The following is a 24628-nucleotide window of genomic DNA, read 5'->3' on the forward strand; positions in this document are numbered from 1 at the left end:
TATTTTGACATGGATTCAAGCATCCACAGTTTGAAAATATTTTAAAAATATGTAAGTTCCAAAAAGCAAACCTTGATTTTGCCATTTTATATAAAGAACACCATTACTATGCCAGTGTATATAGCGGGACTTGAGCATCTACAAATTTTTGTATCCACGTATAGTCCTGGCACCAATTCCCAGTGGATAGAACCGACTGTATTTTCTTTTTTTATATTTTTTATTTATAACATATAAAACAGATGAATAAAACATAGATGAAGGTATTATTTACATAGTGGTTGTTCCTAATAGATGGGTATAGCCTTATGAAATAACAATCTTCTACATTCTTGATCTTTAAAACCTTTTTCCTCCTTTTAATGCTTAACTTTGCTATTTTTTACTTTTGGTAATACTCAAATCATCCTATCAACAGCATTCTTTAAGTTATAAAAGATTCTCTGTGGATCTGCCTATTAAAAAAACTACAAAGATCCCAAAGGGAAAAATATGCTATTAAGAGGAAAGATTCATAGAAAATAAAATACAATTCTTATATTGAGTTTACAGGTGTGTTAAATATGTTAATTTCCCATTTCATTGCAATACACTATATTATCAAATCTTGCCAACATTTCTTCCAGTATTTTGTCACTGGAAACCATACTTTTTCTACTTCTGTTAATGACTTATTATTTAAGCTACAGGTAAACTTTATCTAATTCAATCGTATCCATCAATTTTATTAGCCACTCTTCAATTGAAGGCATTGTTTTTCCTTTCCAATATTTGGCTAAAAGAATATCTGCAGCTGTCACCATATATAAGATTAGTTTCTTATGTTCCTTTTCATCTGCTGTCTCTAGAGTTGAAATCATGTTGAGCAGAAACCCATTGTATTTTCAATGGGAAGTGCACTGGGATGTGAAACAGAGATTGGTCTTGAATTTGGTGTTGGAGATACTGCTCCTGAGAAATTTTTTTGTGTGTGTGTGTCAAGGCTTCAGTTTCCAAGATGGTTCAAGACTTCTTGGTTGCTGTAACATGTACATAGTTATCACAACATCTCAATGGACCAATGCATATGGTTGGACCTATTCATGATGCAGTTTTCACTAACAGACAGTAAAATAATGATCTGAAAGTAGAAAACCTAATATTGGTCCCACTGTCATGATCATCATTTTCATCATTTTCTAGTGGAATTTATGGTGACCTGTTTCCCTCTCTGTAAGACAGAGGAACTTGTTAGGATTATTTACTCCCCTCCCCCCCCCTTTTTTGGTTGTTTTTGGTGTGTTTTTTGGTTAATTGGTGGCCAATTATAGAAACTCTAGAAAATGAGGAAAATGTAACCTTTTTGTGGTCAGTTTGATGCAAAATACCTGAGTAGCATTTTGTATCAGCAAAGAGAATCTAGAATGCAAACAATGTTACATTCTGGTTTATAAAAATCAAAAGATCAGAAATGGGAAGGGCTCACATTAGGTTAAAGGGAACACTGAGTATCCAGCTAAGGCTGCCTACTGTGATAAGAAAATGGGCCGCTGTTACACATATCCTATATGGATAACTGATCCAGCTCTGACAAAGGTCTAAACGGGTATACTCTGCAAGAATCTCTAGCTCAGGACCTGTGAACTGTGTGAAATGCAAAAGGATTAGATGAAATGACTACATATGTTGCAAGGCCATAGGAAGTAGTTCCTAAACTGATAAGATCCTTCTTCCTTTGCAGCTATAGAGGATGCATTAGAAGGTTTTATCTGTTGGGGGTGCTTTGATTGTGTATTTCTGCCTGGCAGGGGTTGGGAGTTGGACTGAATGGCCCTTGAGGTCTCTTCCAGCATTATGATTCTACGATCTTCTGCCAGTATGTGGATGAAGCAAGATTACTGTGGAGTGGAGTTTACAGTGTTTAGAAAGTAGAGAAAATAGTAGCATTTTCAGAGCTCTGTATCTTCTGAGCTCTGCCTATTTTGATATATTAGTTATCTAAAATTAGAATTATTCCCAAAAAGAAGAAAAAGATTTGGTAACAAATTTGATTACAGCAGCGAGATTAATAGGACTGGTATAAAGAGGTATGGAAATTAGCGATTAATGATAAATTGACATGTAAACTGGAAGTAAAAAAGAGAGTATGGAAAAGAAGTGATTTTGATGGAATTTGGAAAATATTTATTGAGAAAGTACAGTTGGCCCTCATATACGGATTTTTTTATACATGAATTCAAGCATCCATGGCTTGAAAATATTCAAAAAAGTATAAATTTCAAGTATCAAACTTTGATTTTTCCATTTTATATAAGGGACACCATTTTACTATGCCATTATATTTAATGGGACTTGAGCATACACGGATTTTGTTATTCATGGGGGTTCCTGGAACCAAACCCCAGCAGATAACAAGGGTCCACTGTACTGAGAAAAAAAGATGGAAGATTACCTCCACGGGAGGAATTGAGATTTTGGATGGAATATAAGGGTGAAATTGGTTCTGGGGAAGGGGAGCACTGAGGTGGGATATTAAAGATATTTAGACAAATTGTAATAGAATGTAAGAAATATATATATAGAATTAAGTATTGTACAATAATAAAAAATCAATGTATGAATCTTTATAATAAAAATTTAAAAAAAGGAATTATTCCCAAATATTAAAAGAGATGTCATAATAGCCCAATCTGTTTCCCTCTTTGCTTTTCCAGGCAGGTGGGCCACTGGCATGGGGACAGTATCCAGTTATAGGCCTTGGCACCAATATGACTATACCAGTCTCTGCCAGCCTTGTATTAAAAATAGATTTAAAACTGATATGAAAGTTGCATGTGCAATGAAAGTTAGCCAGGAGATGACTTGGGGGGGGGGGGGAGAGTCCTCACAAGGCATAAATGAGGCCTTGGTCCTACATAGGTTAACTCTTTGGAACTCATGTCCTTTGGCACCTTATGTCACCTGAACAGGAGGGAATTTTTCTTGAGTGTCACTTTTCCTTAAAGTAAATTTTGTTGGTCTTATTTGTCAAAGATCATTCCAAAAGAATTACGTTAATTAATTTAATTAATTAAGTGGTTCCCAACCTTTGGTCCTCTGTTTGTTATGGACTTCAGATTCCAGAAACCCTAGCCAATTTTGCCAAAAGTAAACAATTATGGAAACTAAAGATCAAAACAAATGGAGGACCAAAGGTTGGGAATCACTGAATTAATGGATTAACATCTCTACTGCCACTTAAGTGGTAAAAGAAAATTTCCTGAACTATCACCATTAATAATAGCTCATCTCAATGGGTGCTCCATTTTATAAAGCAACTTGTGAAACACTGACATTGTATTAACACAGAAACCACTGACTATGATATTTAAAGACTTTAGGATAATAAAATAATACGAATGAAAACAAAGGTGAAAAATTGAGGCTTATAGTAGGCAGAGAACCTTTTCTGCAAACATGAGTTTAATGGGTTTATCACTGGCATACATGGTTCCAAAAATCATTTTATTAACATTATTTTGAACCCTTGTTAAATGGAGAAGCAACAACATATTGAGTGAATTATGCACTTAACAATAACAGAAGAATGGCTCACTGGGTGCAATCACTGTGGAAAGTGTAATTTGCTACACACACAATCTTATAGAAGTAGAAATACTGAAAGCTGAAAGCATAATTTGTGAATGAATTCCTTAATATAATATGGTACTTTCCAGTGTAAAGAAATACCTCCCATTCTACATTTTCTGAAATAGGTAGAAGCACTCTAAAACATACAAGTAAGGAGATGATGAATATAACCACAGGCAAGAAATACAAACTATTTTCATAACAATTTGTTTAGTCAAGTATCAAGAGACTCTACTTCCAGCTTGTGAAATAGATAACACACCATTAGTCTTGATTGAATCTGACTAAGCAAACAAACAAAATATATTTTATTGTACATAATGTATAAAATCCAATGCTTCTAAAGGCTTCGATGTTTCAAATCATGCTGATAAAGATACAGTACAGTTGGTCCTTCCTATAGGCAGGCTTACCTTCCACAGTTTTGAGCTTATGTGGAAGGCAAGCCCCAGCAGAAATAATGGGGTGCGTACTTGCACCGCATGTCCAGTGTGCCACCACTAGCACGTGCACCATTATTTTCTATGGGGCTTGAGCATATGCTCTTTTCCCCATAACTGGGTTTGGGGGGGTCCGGAACGGTTCCCCGTGTCTGGGGAGGGCGGAATATATATCTATTTGTATGAGCAAAGTGAGGACCGTGGACTGCATTGGTAAACCTCCCCACATCTAGTGGGGTTGGGGGGCAATTTCACTATAATAATAATTTGTTTTATTTTTTTATTTATATACCGCTATTCCAAAGATCATAGCGGTGAACAGCAAGTAAGCTAATTAGCAAGTAAGCTAATTTGCCCCCAACAGTCTGGGTACTCATTTTAGCGACCTCGGAAGGATGCAAGCCTGAGTCGAGCTTTGTTTGAGCAGAGTAGCTGACCTGTTTTAGGTAAAAGGACTTATTTTCCACCAAACCAAAATGAACTTTCAATCATATCTTAAATGGGAAAAGATCTTTTACCAGGTCTAAATCAAACCAGGAAACTCCGAAAGTCTGACAACGTCATCCCCTACAGGCTACAGATGGCCCTTCCAGGTCTGATGAGGGTGTATGAAGCCCCCGGTCCTAGGGTAGCTGCCACCCCAATGTGTAATGTACACCACAATGCTAAGTCCAGATAGATGGCACAAGTCCAACTCTGTATGTGCACCTTCAATTTGCCTGCTGACTTATGGCAACCCCATAAACTTCATAGTGTTTTCTTAGGCAAGGAATACTCAGGGATGGCTTTCACATTTCCTTCCTCTGAAATATATGTTCAGCTGACTGCACCCTTAATTCTGCTATCTAAAGTAGTTGAGGGAATACACACACTCCACATAACTGAAGGATACGCTCTGAAATAAAAAGCATTGAATAATGTAGTATCAGGAACATAAGCCATGGGTGATGGAAAGGAAGGAACAGTGTACAGAGACATTTTGTTGATGGCTTTCTTAAGGCCTATCATACCAAGCATTAACACCTGATACTCTTGAGTAGCTGGCTGGGTCGCAGTGCCCACAGTGCTCTAGAGTTTTTAGTTATATTTAGGTTGGTCTCCTAATGCTCTATTTTTTGTCCCTTTTCTATGGAATATTGAAAACCTGCTCTAATAAGAATTTTCAGATTAGAGAGCTAAACACAATGCTAAAAGCAGAATAGATCTACTGAAATCATTTGGACTTAAATTACTTTTAAGAATTTCCATTCATTTCAATGAATCTCATATTCAGTTACTGTGTATACTCATGTATAATTCTAGAAATTTTAGTAAAAAAAAATTGACCCAAAAAACCTGAGTTGACTTATTCACAAGTCAATGTAAGTACTGTACTTTAACTCTTATAAAAAGGGAGCCATCGCTTGGTAAAAGGCAAAAGTGTAATCTGTCCTGAAAGTACTGACCCCCACCCCCCTCTTCTTTCTCATCCATCCAGCCTTTAATGGGAGCACAAATAGTTATGTCTGCTTGAATTTTGTTAAGTTCTTTGCCATCATTTTCCTTTGCTACATCCTATAGATCCTATGTCACAAGCCCCCAAATTTTACCCTCAACTTATATATTAGGGTCTCCCACCCTAAACGTATTATTTGAACCAACTAAAGCCTGCTGTGATGCTTTTAATAACTTTTTCGCAGATAAAATCTCTCGGATAAGGGCTGATCTGGACACCAGCACTATAGCAGAGATGGGAAGAGAGATATCCAGTGACTCTGTGGACCTTGTTAGACTGGATCATTTTGAGTTTGTAAATACTGATGAAGTGGACAAGATTCTTGAATGTGTCAGGAGGACAATGTGCCCTCTCGATCCTTGCCCATCATGGTTGACTGCCCAGGGAGGGGATGCAACAAAAACATTACTACAATCTATAATCAATGCATCCCTCAGGGAGGGAAGATTTCCATCACAATTAAAGCAAGCAGTCGTTAGACCGCTTTTGAAAAAACCCTCCCTGGATCCCCCTGGTGAGAAACAATTATAGACCAGTCTCTGTTTTACCATTTTGGGGCAAGGTGATCAAGAGGGCAGTCACCTTCCAGCTCCAAGCTGCCTTGGATGAAGCTGATTATCTAGACCCATTTCAAACTGGTTTCAGGGCGGGATGCAGAGTTGAGACTGCCATGGTCACCTTAGTCGATGATCTCCATCTGGGCATCGACAGGGGAAGTGTGACCCTGCTGGTGCTCTTGGACATCTCAGTGGCATTTGATACCACAGACCATGGTGTCCTTCTGGAATGCCTGAAGGAGTTAGGTATTGGGGGCACTGCGTTCCAGTGTTTCCATTCCTACCTCTCAGGCAGATTCCAGATGGTGATGCGGGGGGATAGCTGCTCATCCAAGAGAGAGCTGACATCTGGCTACCCTCAGAGCGCTATTCCGTCCCACATGCTTTTCAACATTTACATGAAGCCGCTGGGTGAGATCATCTGGAGACATGGGGCGCGGTGTCATCAGTATGCTGATGACACTCAAATTTATTTCTCTATGTCCCCAACTATTGCAGTGAATAGGGATGGCATCTCTCCTCTGGATGCCTGTCTTGGATCGGTAATGGGCTGGATGAGGGAAAACAAACGCAGACTCAGACTGAATCCAGAGAAAACGGAGGTACTCGCGATAGGTACCTGAAGTCCAGGGATGGAGTTTTGTCACCCAGTCCTGGATGGGGTCACACTTCCCCTAAAGGACGAGGTTTGCGGTTTGGGAGTACTCCTGGACCCGTCCTTACAATTGACATCCCAAATAGATGCGACGGCCAAGAGTGCTTGGTATCAGCTTCGGTTGATACGCCAACTGCGTCCCTACCTGGACCAAAAGGACTTTGAAGCAGTAGTACTTGCACTGGTAATCTCTCAGTTAGATTTCTGCAATGCACTCTACTTGGGGCTACCCTTGTAACAAATTCGGAAGCTTCAATTGGTTCAAAATGCAGCAGCCAGATTAGTCACCGGAACATCTAGGTTTGACCATATAACACCAATACTGAAATCTCTTCACTGGCTGCCAATTAGCTTCTGGGTGCAATACAAGGTGTTGGCTATTACCTTTGAAGCCCTACATGGCTTGGGCCCAAGTTACTTGCGGGAGCGCTTCTCCCTACATAATCTGCCCCGCACTATCAGAACATCTGGAAAGTTCTTTGACAACTTCACATAAGACATTCACTGCCACGGCCCCAAGGTTATGGAATGACCTATCAGAAGAGATCCATCTCATTACAACCTTAGAGGCCTTTAAAAAGGCACTCAAAATGGATCTCTTCTGGCGGGCTTATCCACTGAATTCTATATAAAAGGTTATGACGACTGCTCTTCCTTGACTCTGATTGTTGGCTAATGGACGAATTATAATTTTTTAAAGAACTAATAGGAATTATTGGTAAATTCAGTGTTAGTACAATTTACAATCAATACAACAATAAAATACTAAGTGTCTTTTAAGGTTGTAATCCCGCCTCGATCCATGGGAGAGGCGGGAGGTATAAATAAACATTATTATTATTATTATTATAATATATGGGTCATATCGAAATACATAATTTTAGCCCCCAAACCTGCCTTCGACTTATATATGAGGTTGACTTATACTTGAGTATATATGGTAATCTACATTTGTAGATTGTTGTGTGGCATTGCTATAAGTATTTATGCACTCTTTTCTTGCAATCTATTCTGAAAAAATCAGATTTCACTGCATTCTATTTTGTAACAGCAAGCAAAACTTTGCTGCAATGCATTTGAAAGATCAAACAAGACAGAGAGCAACAACATCAACATCCACATCAACATGGTTGGGTATTCCTGAAAAACAACAAAAGACTTTGTGGTTATGAATTTGGAAGCAGACTGTACAGTCATGTATTCCCCTCTCCAAACCAAACAGGAATGTATTGTTTCCTTCTACCTTTACTTGCAACCCAAGGTATGGCCAAGTAGCTGAAATGAGTTTTCAGTTTGCAATAGTGGGAGAAGTCACCTTCATTTGCATTAAAGCAGGATGAGCAAAATTCACTCCTAAAAGTGGACATAATAGGAGAGGTAAGAGCTTGCTTTTGAAATATTAACCTTACTTAAGATCATATCAGCAGTTGGCTTCTATCCTTATAACACAAAATAAAAAAAGTTATTTATTATTATTTGAAAGCAAAAAAATGTGAAATACATACTGTAGCATGTAATAAAGTACTACAGTGTGGTATGTTTTTGTTCAGTGACTTTTTGTCTCACCTTCTCCCAATATTTTTTTCTTTTTCAAATTATTATTATCTTTATAATTATTACACACTAACTATACACACTACAGACTAACATACAATATTCACCCATACAAATTGAACAAGACTATGACTTTTCATATTTTTGCAAGATGAGGTATTCTTAAACCTTCTGATACCTATTGTTCATGTGTGGGTCAAGTGTATGCTTATTGGCATAAGGAATGGCATTTACCTCTGAACAGCAAAACAGAGGGAATGATTGATAGTAGCTAATTAATATCCTCGACCACAGAATATAGCTTGTTGAAATTTATAGCTGCTGTCACTATTGTCTGTATCTTTTAAATGATCTGATATAATAAAAATCCACAGCATAGTTGTCATTGCTGTGATTTAGGGGGGAAAAACTCGTAGAGAAGGTTACATGATGTCAGGCCATCCACTTACTTGTGTGTGTATGTGTGTGTAGCATAGGGTTTTGTGTATTACTTTTAAACATGTAATGTAAAGTGGGTAACATTTCATCACTACTACCTGATAGCTTGTCTTTGGGTCAGCATCACACAGTTCTCTGATGCAGAAAGAAAGGAAAAGCCTAATCTTTTCTAAAGTTATGTTCAGTTAAGGAGAGATATAGCTGTGTGAATCAGCAATATCAGTATGCAAAGGGGTCTTGCAGCACCTTTGAGACTAAGGCGGGATACAGACGGGCAAAAAGGGGTGTGTTCATGACGTCATGAAGGTAGAGCCTTCAGACGGCCCTTACCTGAATGCCGCCATGAACACGCCGCCTGCACGCCCCAAGCGGGAAGAAGCGGCATTAAAAAGGTGCTGCTTTTCCCCGCTTCTTTTCTGTATGATGCGCAGCTGCGCAGCTCCGTCTGTAAGCTGCTGCACCGGTACGCCAGAATTGTTACGCTGCTAATTTAAGTTGCCCATTTAAAAGCTCTGTGTCTGCTGCGTCACATAATGAGTCGGGGTCCTGGAACATGCGCAGTTTGCAGTCAGGCTTTAATTGCAGCGTCAGCTGCCATGCAGGTGTGGAAGCTGCAGCACAGCTGCAGCGCATTTTAAGACTCATAACCCTAACCCTAACCCTAACCCTAACCCTAGAGCAACATGTACGCATGCGCTGCTAGAATTGGGGAAAGTGTGGAATTTAAAGTGAACCCCTACACACATTCCTGTGCCATTTTCACCTAACAATAAAAACCCCTAAAACTTTAAATATTTACATATGTACAAGGGAGGTGATGGGGGATGGCAGGGGGACAGCAGTGGCAGCGGCGACAGCTGTGGCTGTGCATTGCAGATTCAGCAAGAGCGCGGGGACCAAAGGAGAGGAGGCATCCATGATGCCGGTGACATTGGCAACGTGCAAGCGGACAAGGATGCCAACACCAGCTGATCACCAGCTGGCAGGAGACCACTATTGTTCTTGGGCAGGGCGAGGGAAAAAGTTTTAAAGGGGCTTGGGTGCTTTAAATGTGCACATAAGCTTTCTGCCGCTGCTGCTGAGCGCCGCAGCTGCGCAGCTGCGCATCCTCCAGCCGGCAAAAGAAAAAAAAAGCCCCGTTTTTGGCCGCCCGTGAGGAAGCTGCCTCTCTCTTTGCAGTGTCCTCCGAGGCGGTGGTTTGGAAACTGCGGGTCAGAAACGGCCCCAGGTGAGGCGTCTTCACTGCCCCCCATGTGGAAGCCCCATCACCTGAGCCACGCCCCCGGGGCGGGCGGTCTGGAGGCTCCGTATTCAGCAGAATACACCTCCAAGACATCTTCCCCTGCCCGTCTGTATCCCGCCTAACTGAGCAAAAGATGTGGTAGCATAGGCTTTCATAGAATTAGTCTACTTCCTCAGTGCTCCTGAGGAAGTAGACCAAGTCTATTATACTTATGCTACAATGTGTTGGGTGCCACAAGATCTCTTTACATACTTTGAAACTAGATGCCACACAAAGTTGCAGAAGTCTTTGGTAGAAACATTTATAGTAAATTTCAATTTGAAATTCGGTAACATTATATAGAGCTTTATTACATATGTTTGTGTAAGGCTGGTTATGTAGTGATCTGAAAGATTATATTTGCAACTGGTTTGCATTAGAATTTGACACATTGTAATTATCCATGGTATACTTTAAGTTTTAAAGAAACGACAACTTGAAAATGCAATTCTTATAATTTAGTATCATCATTATATACTTCCATGCTTGAAATGATGCATCAAAAATACACTATATCAAGGCTGCACCCATAAGCAAACTTCTCTAGACCCTAACCCCATATAATGTACAAATGTAATTTCCTATATGCACAGAACTGGCAAATGTGCATTATTTAAAAGTGCCACATGTAACCTGAACATTATTGTCACTATAGCCTTTATAAAAAGTTTCTTGGTGCTGAAAACAGAAAAGCAGATTTAATTAAGTCCCTTATGAAAACAACAGCATGGTTTCACCCCACATTGTTGTATTGTATTATTTAAGATTAAAATTATGCAATTTAACAAAGATAATAGCCAATACTGTGCATCCATAATACCATAAATAAATAAATAAATAAATAAATAAATAAATAAATAAATAAAGCATCACTCAACTCATGTCAGAATGCATATCCAATCAAAGAGCAAAATGGCATCACCTCTAGTTCACCTGTAGAAGAAAAAACAGGTTGGCTTTTGAGTACTGCAGTAGCCCCTTCTTTTCTGGGGTGGGTGGGTTCAGACCCCTCCATGAATGGCAAAAACTATAGGACCTCAATTACTGTGATATTTAATGGCAGCATGTGCATGGCCATGCCTGCATGCATGTGTGGCCATTGAAGTAAATGGGGTTTGCCATCTGTGGATGCTCAGATTCATGAATGGCAAGCCTGCAGTTGGGGTGGGCACAGTGTATTCTTTAAACACTACTGACTGTACAATGTTTTTAATTACGGAACAGATGGACAGTTGCCTCTCTTCTTGCTTGGCTACAAGTCTTTGCCATTGGTGTGTTCTGTAATACACTGGGCAAATGCAATTAGGCAAGACAGACAGTCAGTCTTCATAGGCCAGCCTAATAAAAACTGCTAAGGCCACTGCAGCTCTTTTTGAATAACTGGCTTAGGAGGAATGGACAGAGGGGTAATAGCAATTCACCTGAGGCAGCAGGCTAATGGCAGTGACAGCTGATGGGTGGCCACTCAGCTACCTGAGCACAATGCTTTTGGTGTGCAAGCTTATCTAGAATGGGGACCAGCAGCTAAAGCCATACAACTCCCTTTTCACTACCTTCAGATTATTCCTAAATTCTGTTTCACATGCACTCAGCATACAATGTTAATGATGTGTGAAACCACTTGCCCTTCTATCTGCTCTTTGGTTAACCCATGCGTTTGGAGATACCACTGATCTGAAACACAATATAGCTATGGGTTTATTTTAAATCACCCTTATATGAATTCATTTGAAGATGCTCAACTTGACTGCAGATTCTAGCTACAAGTATGACAGGAGATTTAAGTATTTTCAATTATAGGAGTACACTAATTAACTTCATAAGAATAGTTTTCATTGAAGGATTGGGCTCTCACATGTCACAGAGATTACAAAGAAATATTTAATTCAAGGTAGTCAGAACAGAAATACAATTCCAAACTCTATCTTCCATTCCCAAGATATAAAATTATACTCAGTGTCTCCAATACATTCTGCTTCATTCCATTCCATATCTGTTATGACTTTTATATAAACTCCATTTTGCCTACAGGAAGAAAAAAAAACCTTCCATCAGTTTAACAATTTGTCCAGCAATCTGTTAACATAAAATATACTCCTTTTATGAGAACAAGACTGGTAATTTTTAAGTTAAGAAATCTTTCATTCCAAATTATTTGCACAGTAGTGGGTGTTCACATTCTTGGCAATACAAATCTTAAAAGGCACTTCTCATGAATTTTAACAAGCAGTTGCATTTGATGATGAGCCTGCAGGTTTGATCTTGAAATGGATGAAGAGCCCAGACACTTTCAGTCATATATGCAATGTGTAATAAAGTCAGCTTCCATCTATACTTCCCCAAAACAATGACAAACTGATGAAGACTGGTGTCTTTAGATGGTGATGCCCACACAAGGAAGTTCTAGTAATGTCATGTTATGGATAGTTAGGACTGTTTCATTGTGGCAACTGGATTACTATCCACCAAACTTAGGCTATCCATACAGCTGTCTTTCTCTTTACTTTCAACAAATATACAAGACAACAAAAAAAGTGGCCTTGGCAGTTATTCACTCCACCACAGTTAAGAACTTACATTATGGGCAAAAAGGGTTTTCTGAAATAGTGTTACCATGACAATCAAAGCAAAGGCTCTGCTCTCATGGAAATTGGGCCCAAAACAGATCCTCGCATACATGTTTCTACTGCTTGTAGGGATTCACCCAGGAGAAGGTAGGTACTTTAAAAAAGAAAAAGAAAAAAAAAAGGTCCAAAATTTATTTAGGACCCCCCCCCCCCTCCAATCCAAGCCTAATTAAATTACTAGGGACCAGCAAATGGCATTCTTTTACCTGCTCCAAATTTCAGCAGCAGCAAATAGCTGCACTCTTTCTCTGATTAAACATTTCTTTTCTACTGTAGAGGGGGGCAAGATTTCCAGGCTCTTAACATCTTTATAGGTGTTTGGGTCAAGGTGTAATTGAGCACCCACATTGCTTAAAGCTTTCAAAATCATACTGAAATATTTTCTCTTAGAAAACATGTAATGAAAATGACCAGCTAATTCAGCAAAAATACCCCTGTGAGAAATCTTTAATTGTACTACAGCTGAGAAAGGCAAAAAGGTTTGGAATATCCTCAGATCCTGCTACCTTATCCTCCTCAGGCCTATGTGCCATAGGGTGCTCCTTTCTTGCCTCGTTTACAAGTAAGGAAATGTTCTGTGAACAACAGCAGGTAATAATATATAGAGAAGTTCTATGTATGCCTTATGAAAGATAAGTCCCTCTGAATTTAATAGCATGTGTATAGGAGTTGTGTGTAGGACTGCAACCTTAAGACCACAATTTAGACATGATATAACCCACATGTATTTAATAGATTTCAGATATTTTGAATAATTTTAAATTACTTTTTAAAAAGTAACTTTTGACCATCCTGTACTGGTCACAATCCATAGTTCACGTATTTTAGAATAAGAGCTTTATCACATTACAACATTGCATGCTGGCACAACAGCACTGGCAGAAAGCTTGCTTTACTGCATGACGCCATATGTGTCCTGGTGCCATACTGTTGTGGCAAATCTGCATTTTTACCTGCTGAAAAAAGTCTGTTAATGGCTGCCTCTTGCACTTTAAAACAGTAGTTTTTTTGCTGTGTGGAACTCTGATCCTGCTTTCTTTCATGAGAATCCCATGACTGGATGGGATGTGGACACGTTAGGGGAGGGTGGCTAGCTAGTACCTCCCTCAGAATTCCCCAGGAGATTTGTGCTGGTGATACAGACTACTACCAGCAACTGTCCAGGAAGATCACATCAGTATGTTTCAACTCCTGCAATAGTGAAATACTATAATACTATAACACTATACTATCACAACAGCAAAGCACTCCCTGAAATACTTAAGTATGCACTGTATTCAAAAAACAAACAAACAAAAAAAACACCTTTACAGAGGCATTCATATGAAAAGGTGAGGACAAGTTCTTTCATCCACACATAAGATAAATGGTGGGAACAGTGTAGCTACCTTCTTTTCTTGTTCAAGGTCTTGCAATGAAACATCTCATGCTGTTCTCAACATGCCATCATACGGTCAAGAAAGGTAGAGGGACATTGTGTGTGTGGGTGGGGGGGGGAAGGACCAATCATGAAGCTAAGGGGTGGGATAGGGGTGGAGGCTGTGACACTGTACTGTGCCTGTACTGTAGAAGAGAAATCTGCATGTGGAGTGTTTGCGAGATTACTACGGAAATGATACAAGGTGCAGTACAATTAGTTTCCATTCCATGAATCTCTGCAGCAGATCAACACAGCATAAAGGTAAAGTGCAGTAAAGCTCTAATCTGCTAGATGGGACTACTGCACTTTGAAGTCACTGTGTACCTTCAAGTCATCTGTCAATTTATGGCCACTCCATGAATTTCATAGTTTTCTTAAGCAAGAATACTCAGAAGTATTTTTGACAGGTCCTTCTGTTGGGGCATGTAGAATCAGGATTAAACATGCAAGATGCAGAAGACATGCACATGGAACAGGAAGACCACTGAAAGGTCTCTGCTGTGTAGCTCTGTGCAGGCTGCAAAGGAAAAATCCTCTCACACAGAAGCTGCTGGCTGGATAAAGAACTGCTGAACTGCCGAGTTCTCACAAAAAAGGACTTTATGCTTTGGTTTCGATATTTACAGACTATTAAAGTGCTTCGCCAGACTACTATATACAATCACTACCACACAAAGCATTCAGCTCACTCTCTTATATACACATCCCTCCTTGGGTTTTGAGTCCTTCCCCCTCCTGGGACGTCACCCAGTTTCCCGTCACCTGACAGCTGTGACTCTGTATAATTGAAGCCTGCTGGTTTCACCTCCTGCCCCTCTGTCATCAGCTATCTGTGACTCAAGACTCTACAAATCTTGACTCATCATGTCTGCCACCTGAACTCAGGTTACCTTGTCACCTTTGTCTCAGTTCCAGGCTTATAGCCACATCTCTGACATTCTTCTGTCCAGGGTGTTCTGTACTCTGACATCTTCCTCTGAATTGCACAGCCTACAACAACTGGTATCCATTGACAATTTTCCATTCAAGTACAAATCAGTGCTGACCCTACTTAGCTCCCACAATCAGAAATCATCTGGTGTTTTTAGGGGAGTTAGGTCCTTTTGAAGTCAGTACTATATCTTAAAAATTAATGCATGCCACAACAAGGTTTACTACATAACAATGAAAAGCAATGTTGCCATATTCAAACAGTTGCCATCTCCAAAGAGTGTCAAAGTCACTTTGTAACAGTATGTAATTTAGTAATATATTTAGACCCTTTTCTCCAAAAGGAAATCCAGTCCACTCTGCAATATATCATGCAATAAAATGGGCCCTAACGTATACAAATAAAAGAATAATACCAGAAAAATGCAAGGTAAGAATTAATTAAATTCTGGACAGAGCAAATATGGAATTGAAGAGAACTTCTCATTACAAGGCTATCAGTGATTGCACATGTTTCTATTCAATTATGCCACCTTAACTTCAGCGTGCATATAATTCTGTAGCATAATGCTTCTTCTTCATGGAGACTGATGGACACATTTCATGCAAATTCTTCCCACAGTTAGTAAGCTTTTATTTTCCATGTCAAGGAAACAAAATGATGAGAAGCAACCAAGCAGAAATGCCACTGCATATTTCAAAATGTCATTATGTTGCAGCCCAAATTAAAGTGTTTGGCACACACACACACAGAGGCTTCCTATTTCTGTCTCTAGGGCTAAACACCAGAGCTTGGAAATAACTGATTTCAAATAAAAGATTACTGGTAAGTCGTTTCTGGAATAACTAAAGCTTCACTAAACCATATTATGCTTTTAAAGTAGAAAGGAGTATATTAATTCTTTCTGCATTGTAACTGTAACTTTTTAGTTACTTTCACAGAGGGAGGTTATGTGTGACCTTTCCATTTAGATGTATTAGTACTACAGCCCAGTGACTTGCAAAAATTTGCTGTTTTAGTTAAAGCCAAAAGTTACTTTTAGAAAGTGTAACCACAACAGCAACTAAATACATGGGAGGTGCTTCTCAGAATGGAAACTTGCTGCTTGCTTAAGGCTATTGTCTAAGCTTTGAAACTAACACCACCTGAATATCAATACTTAATATGCATGCTAATAAAGAACATTGATGAATGTAGTGTATGGGAAAAAGTACAATCCCATTTTATTGTGGTGTTTTATTAGGAAAGGAAAGGTCGAAGAGAAATATCTCACTACCTATCTATACCACCAAGTTCTGTTTTTTGTTTAATTATAATGTATAGGCACTTGTTTCCAAATTTAACGATTTTATACTTCCAACAATTCAAGATGATCAAATCAACACTTGGATGCATATAGCATAAAGCATCTAAAACTATAGTTTCCTTTCTATAACTACAAGGCAAACCAGAAGTTTCTATCAGATGACTTTTAATCCTTAAGTGATCTTCATGTCTGAAATCATACTCTCAACTTCCTTCAGAGCAGAGCAGAACAGAACAGAACAGAATCTATAAAGAGGAAATGCAAATCACACACCGTTTGTTGTGTCCAAGGATGTGCTATTCACAGGCAAATAAATATATGTGTGATATAACATGCTCTTTACCATTATGCATGCCCTTAATTTCAGAAAATTCAGTCCAAGCATGCAAAGATCAAAGGAACTTTGTATATTTTCTGTCTCTTGTAGGTTAAACAGAGATATGGTCTGTGTCTGAGATATGGTTTGCCTCTGCACTTGTCTAGGGTTGTAAATAACACTTACAAAATTTCTTATCCTTGTTGAGAAAGAGTCAATCAAAATAATGATCAGGCCCATTTTTACTATTGCAAAAATCATAGAATAATTTTTTTAGGGGGAACACCTGTCGTAATCTCATATAGAGAAAACTTTTGAAATAATTTATTTTTGCATGGAAAAATGAAACAAATGAAGATTTACATCCCTACGCTTGTTCCACCACACCACACTATGTACCAGCACACTGACAGAAAATATACAAAGTTCCTAAGAGAGACTGGGGAGAAAGATGCACACATTCTGTTCTATGAATTTGCAGTGCAACGAATGAGGGATAGATGGCTGCCAGACTAAACATAGTACAAATTATTTATGGTACATGTGCCCAAACACATGACACCCACAACTGTCATTGGAACTGAAGCCAAAAAATTTATTTTTAGTTTCCATTTGATGACAAATTTGAGGTCAAAGTGGATGTCACAACCTTCTCCCAACACCTAAAAAACATATTTTTTTAAAAAATTCTAACTATAAAAAGTATACTGTTTAGCTTTACAAAAAAATGAAGATAGTCTGAGAGAGTGGTTTGAGTGTAGAATTATGACTCTGGAGACCAGGGTTTAAATATCTGTTTGGTTATGGAAACCCAATGGGTGATCTTGGGCAAGACACACTCTCTCAGTCTTAGAGGAAGGCAAAGGCAAACAACCCTGTGAACAAATCTCGCCAAGAAAACCCCATGATAGGTTCTCTTTAGGGTCACCATAAATTGGAAAGTACAGGAAGGCACGCAACAACAGCAACAAAATAAATCCCTGTGACAAGATAAACTGACAGTAAGGAGCAGAACAGATGGGCAGAAAAAAGCGGCTGAATCCTGCTTTTTCCAAAAGCAGGTCAAAATCCCGCTACCGCACTATCCACTCCCAAGGCACAGGCCAATTGCATGGCACATTTTCAAGCTGGACTGCTGGGTAATGTTCTTGCATCCCCACCATACACGTGCATTTGCAGACTAACACACCGCTGCCTTAGACCAATTACCTTCCATATCTGCCAGTGCCATCCCATTGTATGGCTGCCCTTTTGATCTGCCACACATTTAGACATGCAATTTTCCACTGGTTTAGAGCATTGGTGTATTTGTGCATCGGTGTGTGAGTTATACATTGGTAAAGCACAATCATGAAGCCCCCCCTCCAACATGCCCCCTTGTCCCCCTGTTGGATTGTCCGGTTTGTGTATGTTGTAATTACAGTCATTGGAGTTGTCACACTCTCATTTCTTTGCTTTGCTGCAGCCTTGCACTCACATCAGAACATTTTATATGGAGCTGCAAAGATGTGCATCTTCTGCCTTGAGCTGGCCTGTCCTGGCTTCTTTTTGCTCCAATTTTTAGTCCTGAAGCATAGCTTCACTCCAGTTTTCAGCCATTTTTGGGGTACACATCATCTAAATGTCCCACCTTTAAAGGAACTGGAAACCGCTTTATTTTGCCCATCTGCTTCACCCCTTAGACAAGTGAAATGGGCCATTAAAAGAACAGTTCCAGCATAAAACCTTAATACTGCAATAAAATTGACTGGACCATCCTGGGGCAATCTTTTAACACTTTATTAACCTTTTTTTCATTAGTCTGAAATGAGTTTAAAAATGTGCAATTTTAAAAAAGGGATCCCAGAGTAACACTTCAAAAAATACATGAAACATAAAGAGAACAAATTCAATTACAAATTCAGAGGGACAGAAACTCTTCAAGCCAGCAAACTTTTTTTTAAAAGTTTTTTAACTATTCAAAACTGCTCCTTAGAACTTCACCATGGAGATCTTTACCATGGAGATGAATAATATGGAAGTAAAGTTCCTGGATAAAATAGAAATAAAGAAAACTCGACCATGGCCTTCTTTTGAAATGTTTGAGCCTAATTAGAAGGTTGAAACTATCTGATGTATATCTATTGGCTAAATATAATGTTAACCCCAAATAGAGTAGACCAACTGAAATAAATGGGACTTATATAATAGCATATACATTTCTGTACCGCTTTTCAAGGAACTCGGCACTGTCTAAGCAGTTTACAATTTGTAAACTAATTGCCCCTAACAAGCTGGGTACTCATTTTAGTGACCTATGGAAGGATGCAAGACTGAATGGACCCTGGAGTGCTGCCTGGGATTGAACTCACAACCTTGTGGCTGTAAGTGGCTGCAGTGCTGGCATTTAACCACTGTGCCATCAGGGCTCCTTTATCAGTATATAAAGTTCTTTCATTTACTAGTTCAAACTAACATTAGATTTAAGAGCTTATCTCTATCTTTTGGGTTCTCAGGTTGCAGGATGCAATCTTAATAAATTGCTTTGCTTTTCTTCAAAGCTAGGAGACTCATTTCAAGACAAATGATGCTGAAGAAAAAACCCTGATTTTATTGTGTGCAGTGGTTTTCAAACCCTGAGGGTCCATGTCAACCCCACTGGCACCACAACTTGTTGGTTCGGGTGTTTGTATCTGTGTTGCATCTGCACAATGCCAGCCTGCCAGAAAGTTAGGGGTGAGGTGAGGAGACTGATGAGACTTTGGCAGGTGCAGGATGCGAGCATCATTACCTATAGGGTAAACAGAGATATGGTCTGTGTCTGAGATATGGTTTGCCTCTGCACTTGTCTAGGGTTGTAAATAACACTTACAAAATTTCTTATCCTTGTTGAGAAAGAGTCAATCAAAATAATGATCAGGCCCATTTTTACTATTGCAAAAATCATAGAATAATTTTTTTAGGGGGAACACCTGTCGTAATCTCATATAGAGAAAACTTTTGAAATAATTTATTTTTGCATGGAAAAATGAAACAAATGAAGATTTACATCCCTACGCTTGTTCCACCACACCACACTATGTACCAGCACACTGACAGAAAATATACAAAGTTCCTAAGAGAGACTGGGGAGAAAGATGCACACATTCTGTTCTATGAATTTGCAGTGCAACGAATGAGGGATAGATGGCTGCCAGACTAAACATAGTACAAATTATTTATGGTACATGTGCCCAAACACATGACACCCACAACTGTCATTGGAACTGAAGCCAAAAAATTTATTTTTAGTTTCCATTTGATGACAAATTTGAGGTCAAAGTGGATGTCACAACCTTCTCCCAACACCTAAAAAACATATTTTTTTAAAAAATTCTAACTATAAAAAGTATACTGTTTAGCTTTACAAAAAAATGAAGATAGTCTGAGAGAGTGGTTTGAGTGTAGAATTATGACTCTGGAGACCAGGGTTTAAATATCTGTTTGGTTATGGAAACCCAATGGGTGATCTTGGGCAAGACACACTCTCTCAGTCTTAGAGGAAGGCAAAGGCAAACAACCCTGTGAACAAATCTCGCCAAGAAAACCCCATGATAGGTTCTCTTTAGGGTCACCATAAATTGGAAAGTACAGGAAGGCACGCAACAACAGCAACAAAATAAATCCCTGTGACAAGATAAACTGACAGTAAGGAGCAGAACAGATGGGCAGAAAAAAGCGGCTGAATCCTGCTTTTTCCAAAAGCAGGTCAAAATCCCGCTACCGCACTATCCACTCCCAAGGCACAGGCCAATTGCATGGCACATTTTCAAGCTGGACTGCTGGGTAATGTTCTTGCATCCCCACCATACACGTGCATTTGCAGACTAACACACCGCTGCCTTAGACCAATTACCTTCCATATCTGCCAGTGCCATCCCATTGTATGGCTGCCCTTTTGATCTGCCACACATTTAGACATGCAATTTTCCACTGGTTTAGAGCATTGGTGTATTTGTGCATCGGTGTGTGAGTTATACATTGGTAAAGCACAATCATGAAGCCCCCCCTCCAACATGCCCCCTTGTCCCCCTGTTGGATTGTCCGGTTTGTGTATGTTGTAATTACAGTCATTGGAGTTGTCACACTCTCATTTCTTTGCTTTGCTGCAGCCTTGCACTCACATCAGAACATTTTATATGGAGCTGCAAAGATGTGCATCTTCTGCCTTGAGCTGGCCTGTCCTGGCTTCTTTTTGCTCCAATTTTTAGTCCTGAAGCATAGCTTCACTCCAGTTTTCAGCCATTTTTGGGGTACACATCATCTAAATGTCCCACCTTTAAAGGAACTGGAAACCGCTTTATTTTGCCCATCTGCTTCACCCCTTAGACAAGTGAAATGGGCCATTAAAAGAACAGTTCCAGCATAAAACCTTAATACTGCAATAAAATTGACTGGACCATCCTGGGGCAATCTTTTAACACTTTATTAACCTTTTTTTCATTAGTCTGAAATGAGTTTAAAAATGTGCAATTTTAAAAAAGGGATCCCAGAGTAACACTTCAAAAAATACATGAAACATAAAGAGAACAAATTCAATTACAAATTCAGAGGGACAGAAACTCTTCAAGCCAGCAAACTTTTTTTTAAAAGTTTTTTAACTATTCAAAACTGCTCCTTAGAACTTCACCATGGAGATCTTTACCATGGAGATGAATAATATGGAAGTAAAGTTCCTGGATAAAATAGAAATAAAGAAAACTCGACCATGGCCTTCTTTTGAAATGTTTGAGCCTAATTAGAAGGTTGAAACTATCTGATGTATATCTATTGGCTAAATATAATGTTAACCCCAAATAGAGTAGACCAACTGAAATAAATGGGACTTATATAATAGCATATACATTTCTGTACCGCTTTTCAAGGAACTCGGCACTGTCTAAGCAGTTTACAATTTGTAAACTAATTGCCCCTAACAAGCTGGGTACTCATTTTAGTGACCTATGGAAGGATGCAAGACTGAATGGACCCTGGAGTGCTGCCTGGGATTGAACTCACAACCTTGTGGCTGTAAGTGGCTGCAGTGCTGGCATTTAACCACTGTGCCATCAGGGCTCCTTTATCAGTATATAAAGTTCTTTCATTTACTAGTTCAAACTAACATTAGATTTAAGAGCTTATCTCTATCTTTTGGGTTCTCAGGTTGCAGGATGCAATCTTAATAAATTGCTTTGCTTTTCTTCAAAGCTAGGAGACTCATTTCAAGACAAATGATGCTGAAGAAAAAACCCTGATTTTATTGTGTGCAGTGGTTTTCAAACCCTGAGGGTCCATGTCAACCCCACTGGCACCACAACTTGTTGGTTCGGGTGTTTGTATCTGTGTTGCATCTGCACAATGCCAGCCTGCCAGAAAGTTAGGGGTGAGGTGAGGAGACTGATGAGACTTTGGCAGGTGCAGGATGCGAGCATCATTACCTATAGGGTAAACAGAGATATGGTCTGTGTCTGAGATATGGTTTGCCTCTGCACTTGTCTAGGGTTGTAAATAACACTTACAAAATTTCTTATCCTTGTTGAGAAAGAGTCAATCAAAATAATGATCAGGCCCATTTTTACTATTGCAAAAATCATAGAATAATTTTTTTAGGGGGAACACCTGTCGTAATCTCATATAGAGAAAACTTTTGAAATAATTTATTTTTGCATGGAAAAATGAAACAAATGAAGATTTACATCCCTACGCTTGTTCCACCACACCACACTATGTACCAGCACACTGACAGAAAATATACAAAGTTCCTAAGAGAGACTGGGGAGAAAGATGCACACATTCTGTTCTATGAATTTGCAGTGCAACGAATGAGGGATAGATGGCTGCCAGACTAAACATAGTACAAATTATTTATGGTACATGTGCCCAAACACATGACACCCACAACTGTCATTGGAACTGAAGCCAAAAAATTTATTTTTAGTTTCCATTTGATGACAAATTTGAGGTCAAAGTGGATGTCACAACCTTCTCCCAACACCTAAAAAACATATTTTTTTAAAAAATTCTAACTATAAAAAGTATACTGTTTAGCTTTACAAAAAAATGAAGATAGTCTGAGAGAGTGGTTTGAGTGTAGAATTATGACTCTGGAGACCAGGGTTTAAATATCTGTTTGGTTATGGAAACCCAATGGGTGATCTTGGGCAAGACACACTCTCTCAGTCTTAGAGGAAGGCAAAGGCAAACAACCCTGTGAACAAATCTCGCCAAGAAAACCCCATGATAGGTTCTCTTTAGGGTCACCATAAATTGGAAAGTACAGGAAGGCACGCAACAACAGCAACAAAATAAATCCCTGTGACAAGATAAACTGACAGTAAGGAGCAGAACAGATGGGCAGAAAAAAGCGGCTGAATCCTGCTTTTTCCAAAAGCAGGTCAAAATCCCGCTACCGCACTATCCACTCCCAAGGCACAGGCCAATTGCATGGCACATTTTCAAGCTGGACTGCTGGGTAATGTTCTTGCATCCCCACCATACACGTGCATTTGCAGACTAACACACCGCTGCCTTAGACCAATTACCTTCCATATCTGCCAGTGCCATCCCATTGTATGGCTGCCCTTTTGATCTGCCACACATTTAGACATGCAATTTTCCACTGGTTTAGAGCATTGGTGTATTTGTGCATCGGTGTGTGAGTTATACATTGGTAAAGCACAATCATGAAGCCCCCCCTCCAACATGCCCCCTTGTCCCCCTGTTGGATTGTCCGGTTTGTGTATGTTGTAATTACAGTCATTGGAGTTGTCACACTCTCATTTCTTTGCTTTGCTGCAGCCTTGCACTCACATCAGAACATTTTATATGGAGCTGCAAAGATGTGCATCTTCTGCCTTGAGCTGGCCTGTCCTGGCTTCTTTTTGCTCCAATTTTTAGTCCTGAAGCATAGCTTCACTCCAGTTTTCAGCCATTTTTGGGGTACACATCATCTAAATGTCCCACCTTTAAAGGAACTGGAAACCGCTTTATTTTGCCCATCTGCTTCACCCCTTAGACAAGTGAAATGGGCCATTAAAAGAACAGTTCCAGCATAAAACCTTAATACTGCAATAAAATTGACTGGACCATCCTGGGGCAATCTTTTAACACTTTATTAACCTTTTTTTCATTAGTCTGAAATGAGTTTAAAAATGTGCAATTTTAAAAAAGGGATCCCAGAGTAACACTTCAAAAAATACATGAAACATAAAGAGAACAAATTCAATTACAAATTCAGAGGGACAGAAACTCTTCAAGCCAGCAAACTTTTTTTTAAAAGTTTTTTAACTATTCAAAACTGCTCCTTAGAACTTCACCATGGAGATCTTTACCATGGAGATGAATAATATGGAAGTAAAGTTCCTGGATAAAATAGAAATAAAGAAAACTCGACCATGGCCTTCTTTTGAAATGTTTGAGCCTAATTAGAAGGTTGAAACTATCTGATGTATATCTATTGGCTAAATATAATGTTAACCCCAAATAGAGTAGACCAACTGAAATAAATGGGACTTATATAATAGCATATACATTTCTGTACCGCTTTTCAAGGAACTCGGCACTGTCTAAGCAGTTTACAATTTGTAAACTAATTGCCCCTAACAAGCTGGGTACTCATTTTAGTGACCTATGGAAGGATGCAAGACTGAATGGACCCTGGAGTGCTGCCTGGGATTGAACTCACAACCTTGTGGCTGTAAGTGGCTGCAGTGCTGGCATTTAACCACTGTGCCATCAGGGCTCCTTTATCAGTATATAAAGTTCTTTCATTTACTAGTTCAAACTAACATTAGATTTAAGAGCTTATCTCTATCTTTTGGGTTCTCAGGTTGCAGGATGCAATCTTAATAAATTGCTTTGCTTTTCTTCAAAGCTAGGAGACTCATTTCAAGACAAATGATGCTGAAGAAAAAACCCTGATTTTATTGTGTGCAGTGGTTTTCAAACCCTGAGGGTCCATGTCAACCCCACTGGCACCACAACTTGTTGGTTCGGGTGTTT

The 24628-nt window shown here is 39.2% G+C and overlaps 1 protein-coding gene across 2 annotated transcripts in view; it reads right to left on the reverse strand.

The window, feature by feature from the left end:
• SPOCK1 (SPARC (osteonectin), cwcv and kazal like domains proteoglycan 1) overlaps positions 1-24628 on the reverse strand; it is a 684049-nt gene that overhangs the window by 386786 nt on the left and 272635 nt on the right. The gene's annotated exons all lie outside the window — the stretch shown is intronic.

Source organism: Sceloporus occidentalis, unplaced genomic scaffold (assembly GCF_023333645.1).
Source record: "Sceloporus occidentalis isolate IW3139 unplaced genomic scaffold, rSceOcc1.0.p SCAF_1, whole genome shotgun sequence".
NCBI classification, from domain to species: domain Eukaryota; kingdom Metazoa; phylum Chordata; class Lepidosauria; order Squamata; family Phrynosomatidae; genus Sceloporus; species Sceloporus occidentalis.